The sequence below is a fragment of the Canis lupus genome, unplaced genomic scaffold (assembly GCF_011100685.1).
Source record: "Canis lupus familiaris isolate Mischka breed German Shepherd unplaced genomic scaffold, alternate assembly UU_Cfam_GSD_1.0 chrUn_S1976H2175, whole genome shotgun sequence".
NCBI classification, from domain to species: Eukaryota; Metazoa; Chordata; class Mammalia; order Carnivora; family Canidae; genus Canis; species Canis lupus.
Genome location: NW_023330846.1, coordinates 11,479 through 22,956, shown reverse-complemented (window position 1 = coordinate 22,956; position 11,478 = coordinate 11,479).

The window sequence follows — 11,478 nt, the reverse complement described above, 5'->3', positions numbered from 1 at the left end:
TAATAAACCCTCATGTACTTGCATCAGTGTCGGCTCCTTGGTGGTTTTCTCGGATTCGCAATCTTGGGCACAACACTCCCTTGGATACCCACTCCTGTGTCCCTGGATTTCCTGGTCATTCCCTGAGCTCTGGAACCTTAGCTGAGATGGGTTGATACCTTTCTTTACAACTGATATTCCCTGTCATGTCCATTATTTGGCATGATATTGGATAAGACTTACTTTTGACCTAAATCTTGGTCTCCAGGAGGGAGGAGCAAGATGGCGGAAGAGTAGGGTCCCCAAATCACCTGTCTCCACCAAATTACCTAGAAAACCTTCAAATTATCCCGAAAATCTATCAATTCGGCCTGAGATTTAAAGAGAGACCAGCTGGAATGCTACAGTGAGAAGAGTTCGCGCTTCTATCAGGGTAGGAAGACGGGGGGGAAAAAGAGATAAAGAAACAAAGGCCTCCAAGGGGGAGGGGCCCCGCGAGGAGCCGGGCTGAGGCCGGGGCGAGTGTCCCCAGGACAGGAGAGCCCCTTCCCGGAGGAGCAGGAGCTGCACCGACCTTCCCGGGCGGAAAGGGGCACGCAGGGAGTTGGAGCAGGACCAAGGAGGGAGGGGATGCCCTCGGGCTCCCTGGGACAGTAAAAGAGCAACTGCGCACCCAGGAGAGTGCGCCGAGCTCCCTAAGGGCTGCAACGCGCACGGCGGGACCCGGCGGGACCCGGAGCAGCTGGAGGGGCTCGGGCGGTGGCTCCGCAGAGGGGGCTGCGCGGCCCGGGAGCAGCTCGGAGGGGCTTGGGCAGAGGAAGAGGCTCCCTGCGGAGGGGGCTGCGCGGTTCCAGGAGCTGCTCGGAGGGGCTCGGGCGGCGGCTCCGCGGAGGGGGTTGTGCGGCCCGGGAGCGCGAATCCAACAGCGCAGGCCCCGGAGCACAGGGCGCCGGGACACAGCCCAGGATCCCGCCTCCCCCGGGACAGGCAGAGGCCGGGAGGGCCCAGGACAGCAAGGACGCTCCTGCCCCGAGCTGAGCAGATCAGCGGCCCCGCCCCGGAGCCTCCAGGCCCTGCAGACGGAGTTCCTGCCAGAGCTGAATCCAGGTTTCCAGACCTGGCCCCGCCACTGGGGCTGTTCCTCCTGCGGCCTCACGGGGTAAACAACCCCCACTGAGCCCTGCACCAGGCAGGGGCACAGCAGCTCCCCCAACTGCTAACACCTGAAAATCAGCACAGCAGGCCCCTCCCCGAGAACACCAGCTAGACGGACAACATCCAGGAGAAGCCAAGGGACTTAAAGTTCACAGAATCAGAAGATACTCCCCCGTGGTTCTTTTTTTTTTTTCTTTTTCTTTTCTTTTTTTTTGTTTTGTTTTGTTTTGGTTTGCTTTTTGATTTGTTTCCTTCCCCAACCCCCGTTTTTTTTCTCCTTTCTTTTTCTTTCTCTTTTTCTTCTTCTTTTTTTTCTTTTCGTTTTTTTTCCCTATTTTTTTCTCTTTCTCTTTTCTTTCCTTCTTTCGCTCCTCTCTTTTTCTCTTTTTCCCAATACAACTTGCTTTTGGCCACTCTGCACTGAGCAAAATGACTAGAAGGAAAACCTCACCTCAAAAGAAAGAATCAGAAACAGTCCTCTCTCCCACAGAGTTCCAAAATCAGGATTACAATTCAATGTCAGAAAGCCAATTCAGAAGCACTATTATACAGCTACTGGTGGCTCTAGAAAAAAGTATAAAGGACTCAAGAGACTTCATGACTGCAGAATTTAGAGCTAATCAGGCAGAAATTAAAAATCAATTGAATGAGATGCAATCCAAACTAGAAGTCCTAACGACGAGGGTTAACGAGGTGGAAGAACAAGTGAGTGACATAGAAGACAAGTTGATAGCAAAGAGGGAAACCGAGGAAAAAAGAGACAAACAATTAAAAGACCATGAATATAGATTAAGGGAAATAAACGACAGCCTGAGGAAGAAAAACCTACGTTTAATTGGGGTTCCCGAGCTCGCCAAAAGGGACAGAGGGCCAGAATATGTATTTGAACAAATTCTAGCTGAAAACTTTCCTAATCTGGGAAGGGAAACAGGCATTCAGATCCAGGAAATAGATCCCCCCCTAAAATCAATAAAAACCGTTCAACACCTCGACATCTAATAGTGAAGCTTGCAAATTCCAAAGATAAAGAGAAGATCCTTAAAGCAGCAAGAGACAAGAAATCCCTGACTTTTATGGGGAGGAGTATTAGGGTAACAGCAGACCTCTCCACAGAGACCTGGCAGGCCAGAAAGTGCTGGCAGGATATATTCAGGGTCCTAAATGAGAAGAACATGCAACCAAGAATCCTTTATCCAGCAAGGCTCTCATTCAAAATGGAAGGAGAGATAAAGAGCTTCCAAGACAGGCAGCAACTAAAAGAATATGTGACCTCCAAACCAGCTCTGCCAGAAATTTTAAGGGGGACTCTTAAAATTCCCCTTTAAGAAGAAGTTCAGTGGAATAGTCCACAAAAACAAGGACTGAATAGATATCATGATGACACTAAACTCATATCTGTCAATAGTAACTCTGAACGTGAACGGGCTTAATGACCCCATCAAAAGGCGCAGGGTTTCAGACTGGATAAAAAAGCAGGACCCATCTGTTTGCTGTCTACAAGAGACTCATTTTAGACAGAAGGACACCTACAGCCTGAAAATAAAAGGTTGGAGAACCATTTACCATTCGAATGGTCCTCAAAAGAAAGCAGGGGTAGCCATCCTTATATCAGATAAACTAAAATTTACCCCAAAGACTGTAGTGAGAGATGAAGAGGGACACTATATCATACTTAAAGGATCTATTCAACAAGAGGACTTAACAATCCTCAATATATATGCCCCGAATGTGGGAGCTGCCAAATATATAAATCAATTATTAACCAAAGTGAAGCAATACTTAGATAATAATACACTTATACTTGGTGACTTCAATCCAGCTCTTTCTATACTCGATAGGTCTTCTAAGCACAACATCTCCAAAGAAACGAGAGCTTTAAATGATACACTGGACCAGATGGATTTCACAGATATCTACAGAACTTTACATCCAAACTCAACTGAATACACATTCTTCTCAAGCGCACATGGAACTTTCTCCAGAATAGACCACATATTGGGTCACAAATCGGGTCTGAATCGATACCAAAAGATTGGGATTGTCCCCTGCATATTCTCAGACCATAATGCCTTGAAATTAGAACTAAATCACAACAAGAGGTTGGAAGGACCTCAAACACGTGGAGGTTAAGGACCATCCTGCTAAAAGATGAAAGGGTCAACCAGGAAATTAAGGAAGAATTAAAAAGATTCATGGAAACTAATGAGAATTAAGATACAACCATTCAAACTCTTTGGGATGCAGCAAAAGCAGTCCTAAGGGGGAAATGCATCGCAATACAAGCATCCATTCAAAAACTGGAAAGGACTCAAATACAAAAGCTAACCTTACACATAAAGGAGCTAGAGAAAAAACAGCAAATAGATCCTACACCCAAGAGAAGAAGGGAGTTAATAAAGATTCAAGCAGAACTCAAAGAAATCGAGACCAGAAGAACTGTGGAACAGATCAACAGAACCAGGAGTTGGTTCTTTGAAAGAATTAATAAGATAGATAAACCATTAGCCAGCCTTATTAAAAAGAAGAGAGAGAAGACTCAAATTAATAAAATCATGAATGAGAAAGGAGAGATCACTACCAACACCAAGGAAATACAAACGATTTTAAGAACATATTATGAACAGCTATACGCCAATAAATTAGGCAGTCTAGAAGAAATGGACGCATTCCTGGAAAGCCACAAACTACCAAAACTGGAACAGGAAGAAATAGAAAACCTGAACAGGCCAATAACCAGGGAGGAAATTGAAGCAGTCATCAAAAACCTCCCAAAACACAAGAGTCCAGGGCCAGATGGCTCCCAGGGGAATTTTATCAAACGTTTAAAGAAGAAACCATACCTATTCTCCTAAAGCTGTTTGGAAAGATAGAAAGAGATGGAGTACTTCCAAATTCGTTCTATGAGGCCAGCATCACCTTAATTCCAAAACCAGACAAAGACCCCACCAAAAAGGAGAATTACAGACCAATATCCCTGATGAACATGGATGCAAAAATTCTCAACAAGATACTGGCCAATAGGATCCAACAGTACATTAAAAAAATTATTCACCATGACCAAGTAGGATTTATCCCTGGGACACACGGCTGGTTCAACACCCGTAAAACAATCAATGTGATTCATCATATCAGCAAGAGAAAAACCAAGAACCATATGAATCTCTCATTGGATGCAGAGAAAGCATTTGACAAAATACAGCATCCATTCCTGATCAAAACTCTTCAGAGTGTAGGGATAGAGGGAACATTCCTCGACATCTTAAAAGCCATCTATGAAAAGCCCACAGCAAATATCATTCTCAATGGGGAAGCACTGGGAGCCTTTCCCCTAAGATCAGGAACAAGACAGGGATGTCCACTCTCACCACTGCTGTTCAACATAGTACTGGAATTCCTAGCCTCAGCAATCAGACAACAAAAAGACATTAAAGGCATTCAAATTGGCAAAGAAGAAGTCAAACTCTCCCTCTTCGCCGATGACATGATACTCTACAGAGAATATTTTTTTTGAGGAGGAAACTGTCTTTTTCAAATGCTGTGGATACTGCTCATGGCAACATGACTTTTAGTTTCACACATAGTGAGGATGTGAGACAATAAACCTTGGGCCCACAGGCCTTGTTTCTGAGTCTCTTTTCTTGAGAAGCTTCTGTGAGTGTCCTTTCAGGAAGAGTACTGTGTTGGGACACCTGTCCCTGAGGAGGGAGGAATGACGCACAGATTCTGATGTTGACTGAGGCACCACAGGTGTCCCGGGTGCACAATCAGGTGAAGGAAGAGAGCCCAGCTACAAATACTCCAGGGTCTGTGTAAAATTAGAAAAAATACTTTGGTAAAATATTTTATTTATGTATTCATAAGAAACGTGGAAAGAGAGGCAGGACACAGGCAGAGGGAGAAGCAGGGTCCCAGCAGGGAGCCCGATATGGGACTGGGTCCAAGGACCCAAGGATCATGCCCTGACCCAAAGGCAGACGCTCAACTACTGAGCCACCCAGGCATCCCAACAAAGACTTTTAATACAAAAATCTTGGACTTCCTCCTCTTGTCTCTCCTTTACTACACACACTAAATGTTTTACATATCATACTATTGTCTTAAATCCTGTTTTTTAGGCTTTTGTATTGTTTTGTTTCCTCTTCTTTTCTTCTTTCCCTGAAACAAGCAATTCTGTGGGATGTGGTCCCTACTGGGTGTTCTACAACATATGTCAATGTAACACTTAATTTCTCTGTCCGGAGACTGTGTCAGAAGCACGCAATCAGAGCTCAGTCCCTGGACACAGCTACCTTCTTTGATGCCAACAGAAAGGAATAGCTTACCCATACCTTCTTTCCAGCTTGGGTAGGAATCAGGAGTTCCGAATATTCCCTCCTCAGATATGATTAACATGCTAGAGCAGCTCACAGAACTCTGGGAAATACTTTATTCTGTTTTCCAGTCTATTAAACGACCTGATAAATGAAATAGGTGAGCTGCCAGGTGAAGAGACACCTAGGGCTAAATCTGGGAGTGACTTATGTGTAGGAGCCTCTCTGCCTGTGAAGTTGGGATGCATCACGCTCCTGGCATGTATGTGTTCACCCTGCTGGAGCTCATTTCCTCTCTCTCAAGGATGGGGCTAGGCAAGTGAATTTTGCCAGCCTCTGACCAGCTCTTGATTTCTCTAGGGACCAGCCCCATCTGGAAGCGACCCAGGAAACCATACAGAGTACCCTCATTCAAACAAAGATGCTCCCAGGGCTCTCGTCACTTAGGAATTGATGAGGGTTTCAGGAGCCAGGAACCAGGACCAGACCTGACTGTAGTTTCTAAGATCTCACAATAATGTATCTCAGCTAAAAATAGGGCCAAGACAGTCATGCTCATACCCACATCTCATGCCATAAAATGTGACTCTTGTGTGACTGAGGACACAACCATAGACTGTATGTTAACACTCATCTTGATCACAGACACAATTTCCCCTTCATCTGAACCAACTGACAAATAGGCACAACTTCTTCAGACTCCCTGACAACACCTCCACCTCCATACTCCTCTTTTCTCCATCCCCTTGTTCCTCATGCTCCAGTGTCTCTGGCTCTTCAGTTCTGAACTCTGTGTCCACGTGAAGATTTCAGAAAAAAATAACAATGCTCTTGGTGCCATTTCTGCTTTCCAGGGTCCATCTCTAGGCAGAAGTAGCAGAACTTGGACCAACATGGAATCCTGTCATCATCTGATTCCTGATCTCATCCCCAGATGTAGTTTGCACACCCCACCAGCCTGGGGCAATCTCTGTAACATGGCAATGATATTATTTTATTTCCCACACATGGATGTTCTTTCATGTGTTGAGGGTTAACACATAGGAACTATTGGTGTATTTAATTTTTCATCTTCAGCATCACTGGAACCCCAAAGAAGGTCAGTGTCGACATAATTGGCACAGGAGAGTGTGGATTTTTATTTTCACACACATCAACTATTTTTTTAAAATTTTATCCATTTCTTTGAGAGAGAGAGAGAGGGAGAGAGAGAGAGAGAGAAAGAGAGAGAGATAAGCAGAAGGAGAAGCAGGCTCCATGTAGGCAGCCGGATGTGGGACTGGATCCCAGCCTCCAGGTTCAGGCCACGGGCTGAAGGCAGCAGTAAACTGCTGATCCACTTGGGCTTCCCAACACCAACTATTTTTCTTGTTTTTGAGAATGTTTGTTTCTAAACCCATCAGGACATTGACTCAGCCACACACTTTCCCTATATCCATGAAGTCACATTCATTAACTCTTTTAAGAATTGTCCCTTGACAGAACGTAAAGACTGCTAACTCTGGGAAACGAACTAGGCGTGGTAGAAGGGGAGGAGGGCGGGGGGTGGGAGTGAATGGGTGACGGGCACTGGGGGTTATTCTGTATGTTAGTAAATTGAACACCAATAAAAAACAAATTTAAAAAAATGTAAAAAAAAAAGAATGGTCCCTCAAGGGCACCCCAGGAAGGCCCCAGGGGACCCTGGGCACAGTGAGATATGTCTGTTAAGTGGAGGGGCAGGAAAAGTGACTATGGGGTCCCCTCTGTGCTGTGCTTCCTGAAACCTGAAGACCCTTCAGCTGTGAGACTTGTGTCTTCAGGGTGAAAATGGACAGACATCTCCCACTGCACAAGACTCAATCTTCCTTTTCACAGGGTGTATTATCAGAGTTGATCTCCAAATTAATCATCCTTGTATCAATTCCATCCTGGTTTTGAAAGTGACATTCCAGACCTGGCCTTCTTTGGCTCCAGACTCCAGGACCTTGCAGTCTTACAGGAAGCCTGCTGTGAGGATGGGTTTGGAAGGAAATAACCCAAGAGGGTGGAGAAGGCATAAGAGGGACAGTGGACCTGTGTCCTCATGCTTGGCCTCTGAAGGATAGGTGTAGTGAGTGTACATGTAGATTTTTCTGATTCTAGGTGTCTGTGTGTGTGTGTGTGTGTACGTGTTTCTGACACCCCTCTCTCCTATTCTCTCATAGAGTGTGTCTCTGCAGTTTCCAGGCTTCCCTCTCACTCCAGAAATCAGGGTCTTCCCTATTACAATCTCCAAGAAGCATAATCCCCATCAACAAGTAATACCAGTGACACTCAGTATAACAGTGCTCCTGTCACCAGGAAAGCCATGACATTCCCTGAAGGCTCTAGTGTGGGCCTGAGGGTGATCAGTACATTGATTCTGTGAAAACAGGGGTGGTGATGCTGTCATGCTGCTCAAGGCCCATGGGGACCCTCAGAGCAAGGAGAGATCTGGAAAACAGAGAGATGTCACAGAAAAAAATACACCGAGTCCTTCACAGAAGGGATCTAGGGGCACCCATAACTGCTCTGGACATTAAAAAAATTTTTTAATTGAAGTTCAATTTGGCAACGTATAGCATAACACCCAGTGCTCATCCAGTCAAGTGCCCCCCTCAGTGCCCGTCACCCAGTCACCCCCACCCCCTGCCCACATCCCTTACCATGGCCCCTTGTTCTTTTCCCAGAGCTAGGATTCTATCATGTTCTGCCTCCCTTTCTGATATTTCTCACTCATTTTTTCTCATTTCTCCTTTAATCTCTTTCACTATTTTTTATATTCCCCAAATGAATGAGACCATACACTGTTTGTCCTTCGGCGATTCACTTATTTCACTCAGCATAATACCCTCCAGTTCCATCCACATCGAAGCAAATGGTGGGTATTTGTCGTTTCTAATGGCTGAGGAATATTCCAATGCATACATAGACCACATCTCCTTTATCCATTCATCTTTTGATGGACACCAAAGCTCCATCCACAGTTTGGTTATTGTGGACATTGCTGCTATAAACCTGAGGGCGCAGGTGTCCCAGAATTTCACTGCATCTGCATCTTTGGGGTAAATCCCCAACAGTGCAATTGCTGGGTCATAGGGCAGGTCTATTTTTTACTCTTTTAGGAACCTCCACACAGTTTTCCAGAGTGGCTTCACCAGTTCACATTCCCACCAACAGAGCAGGAGGGTTCCCTTTTCTCCACATTCTCTCCAACATTTGTGGGTTCCTGCCTTGTTAATTTTCCCCATTCTCACTGGTGTGAGGTGGTATCTCATGGTGGTTTTGATTTGTATTTCCCTGATGGTCAGTGATGCGGAGCATTTTCTCATGTGCTTGTTGGCCATGTCTATGTCTTCCTCTGTGAGTTTTCTGTTCATGTCTTTTGCCCATTCCATTATTGGATTGTTCGTTTCTTTGGTGTTGAGGTTAATAAGTTCTTAATAGATCTTAGAAACTAGCCCTTTATCAGACACATCATTTGCAAATATCTTCTCCCATTCTGTAGGATGCCTTTTAGTTTTGTTGATTGTTTCTTTTGCTGTGCAAAAGCTTCTTATCTTGATGAAGTCCCAATAGTTCATTTTGCTTTTGTTTATCTTGCCTTCATGGATGTTTCTTTCAAGAAGCTACTGTGACCATGTTCATGGTGAATAATTTTCTTAATGTATTGTTGGATCCTATTGGCTAATATCTTGTTGAGAATTTTTGCATCCATGTTCATCAGGGATATTGGTCTATAATTCTCCTTGTTGGTGGGGTCTTTGTCTTGTTTTGGAATTCAGGTGATGCTGGCCTCATAGAACGAGTTTGGAAGTATTGCATCTCTTTCTGTATTTCCAAACAGCTCTAGTAGAATAGGTATGTTTTCTTCTTTAAACGTTTGATAGAATTCCCCTGGGAAGCCATCTGGCCCTGGACTTTTGTGTTGGGAGGTTTTTGATGACTGCTTCAATTTCCTCCCTGGTTCTCAGCCTGTTCACATTTTCTATTTCTTCCTGTTCCATTATTGGTAGTCTGTGGTTTTCTAGAAATGCATCCATTTCTTCTAGATTGCCTAATTTATTGGTATATAGCTGCTCACAATAACTTTTTAAAATTGTTTGTATTTCCTTGGTATTGGTGTGATCTCTCCTTTCTCATTCACAATTTTATTAATTTGAGTGTTTTCTCTTTTTTTTTAATAAGGCTGACTAATGGTTTATCAATCTTATTAATTCTTTCAAAGAATCAACTCCTGGTTATGTTAATCCATTCCACAGTTTTGGTCTATTTCATTGAGTTCTGCTATAATCTTTATTAATTCTCCCCTTCTTCTGGGTGTAGGATCTATCTGCTGTTTTTTCTCCAGCTTCCTTAGGTTCAAGGTTAGCTTTTGTATTTGAGTTCTTTCCAGTTTTTGAATGGATGATTGTATTCCGTTGTATTTCCTCCTCAGGACTGCTTTTGCTGTATCCCAAGTATATTTAACAGTTGTATCTTCATTCTCATCAGTTTCCATGAATGTTTTTAATTCTTCCCTAATTTCCTGGCTGACCCTTTCTTCGTGTAGCAGGATGGCCCTTAACCTCCACATGTTTGAAATCCTTTCAAACTTCTTGTGAATTTGTTCTAGTTTCAAAGCATTATGGTCTGAAAATGTGCAGGGGATGTTCTCAATGTTTGGTATTGGTTAAGATCTGATTTATGACCTATTATGTGGTCTATTTTGGAGAACGTTCCATGTGCACTTGAGAAGAATGTGTATTCACTTGCATTTGGATGTAAAGTTCTGTAAATATCTGTGAAGTCCATCTGGTCCAATGTATCATTTAAATCTCTTGTTTCTTTGGAGATGTTGTGCTTAGTAGTAGATCTGTCGATAATAGAAAGCGTTGTGTTCAAGTCACCAAGTATAAGTGATTTATTATCTAAGTATGTCTTAACTTTGGTTATGAATTGATTGATATCCTTGGCTGCTCCCACATTCGGGGCATAAATATTCATGATTGTTAGGTCCTCTTGTTGGATAGATTCTTTAAGTATGATATAGTGTCCCTCTTCATCTGTAACTACAGTCTTTGGGATAAACTTTAATTTATCTGCTATAAAGATGGTACCCCTGTTTTCTTTTGAGGATCATTTGATTGGTAAATGGTTCTCCAACCTTTTATTTTCAGGCTGCAGGTGTCTTTATGTCTACAATGAGTGTCTTGTAGACAGCAATTAGATGGGTCTTGCTTTTTTATCCAGTCTGAAACCCTGCGCCTTTTGATGGGGTCATTAAGCCCATTCACATTCAGAGTTACTATTGAAAGGTATGAATTTAGTGTCATAATGATACCTATTCAGTCCCTGTTCTTGTGGATTGTTTCCTTGAACTTCCTCTTTCTTTTTCAGTGTCCCCTTTAATATTTCTTACAGAGTTGGTTTGCTGGTCACATATTCTTTCAATTTCTTCTTATTTTGGAGGCTCTTTATCTCTCCTTCTAATCTAAATGAGAGTCTTGCTTGATAGAGTATTCTTGGCTGCATGTTCTTCTCATTTAGAACCCTGAATATATCCTGCTAGCCCTTTCTGGCCTGATAGGTCTCTGGAGATATCTCCACTTAACCTAATACTTCTCCCCATAAAGGTTAGGGGTTTCTTGTCTCTTGCTGCTTTAAGGATTTTCCCTTTACCTTTGCAATTTGCAAGTTTCCCTATTGAATTTTGAGGTGTTGAATTTTGATTTTATTTTTATGATATTAGGGTGGAATCTTTCTATCTCCTGGATCTGAATGCCTGTTTCCCTCCCAATGTTAGGGAAGTTCTCAGATACGTTTTGTTCAAAGACACCTTCTGCTCCTCTATCCTTTTCGTCGTCCCCTGGATTCCCAATTAAACGTAGATTTTTCTTTCTGAGGCTGTTGTTTATTTCACTTAACCTTTCCTCATGATCATTTAATTGTTTTGTCTTTTTTTTATCAGCTTCCTTCCTTGCCATCAACTTGTCTTCTATGTCACTCACTCCTTCTTCGACGTCGTTAACCCTTGTCATTAGGACCTCCAGTT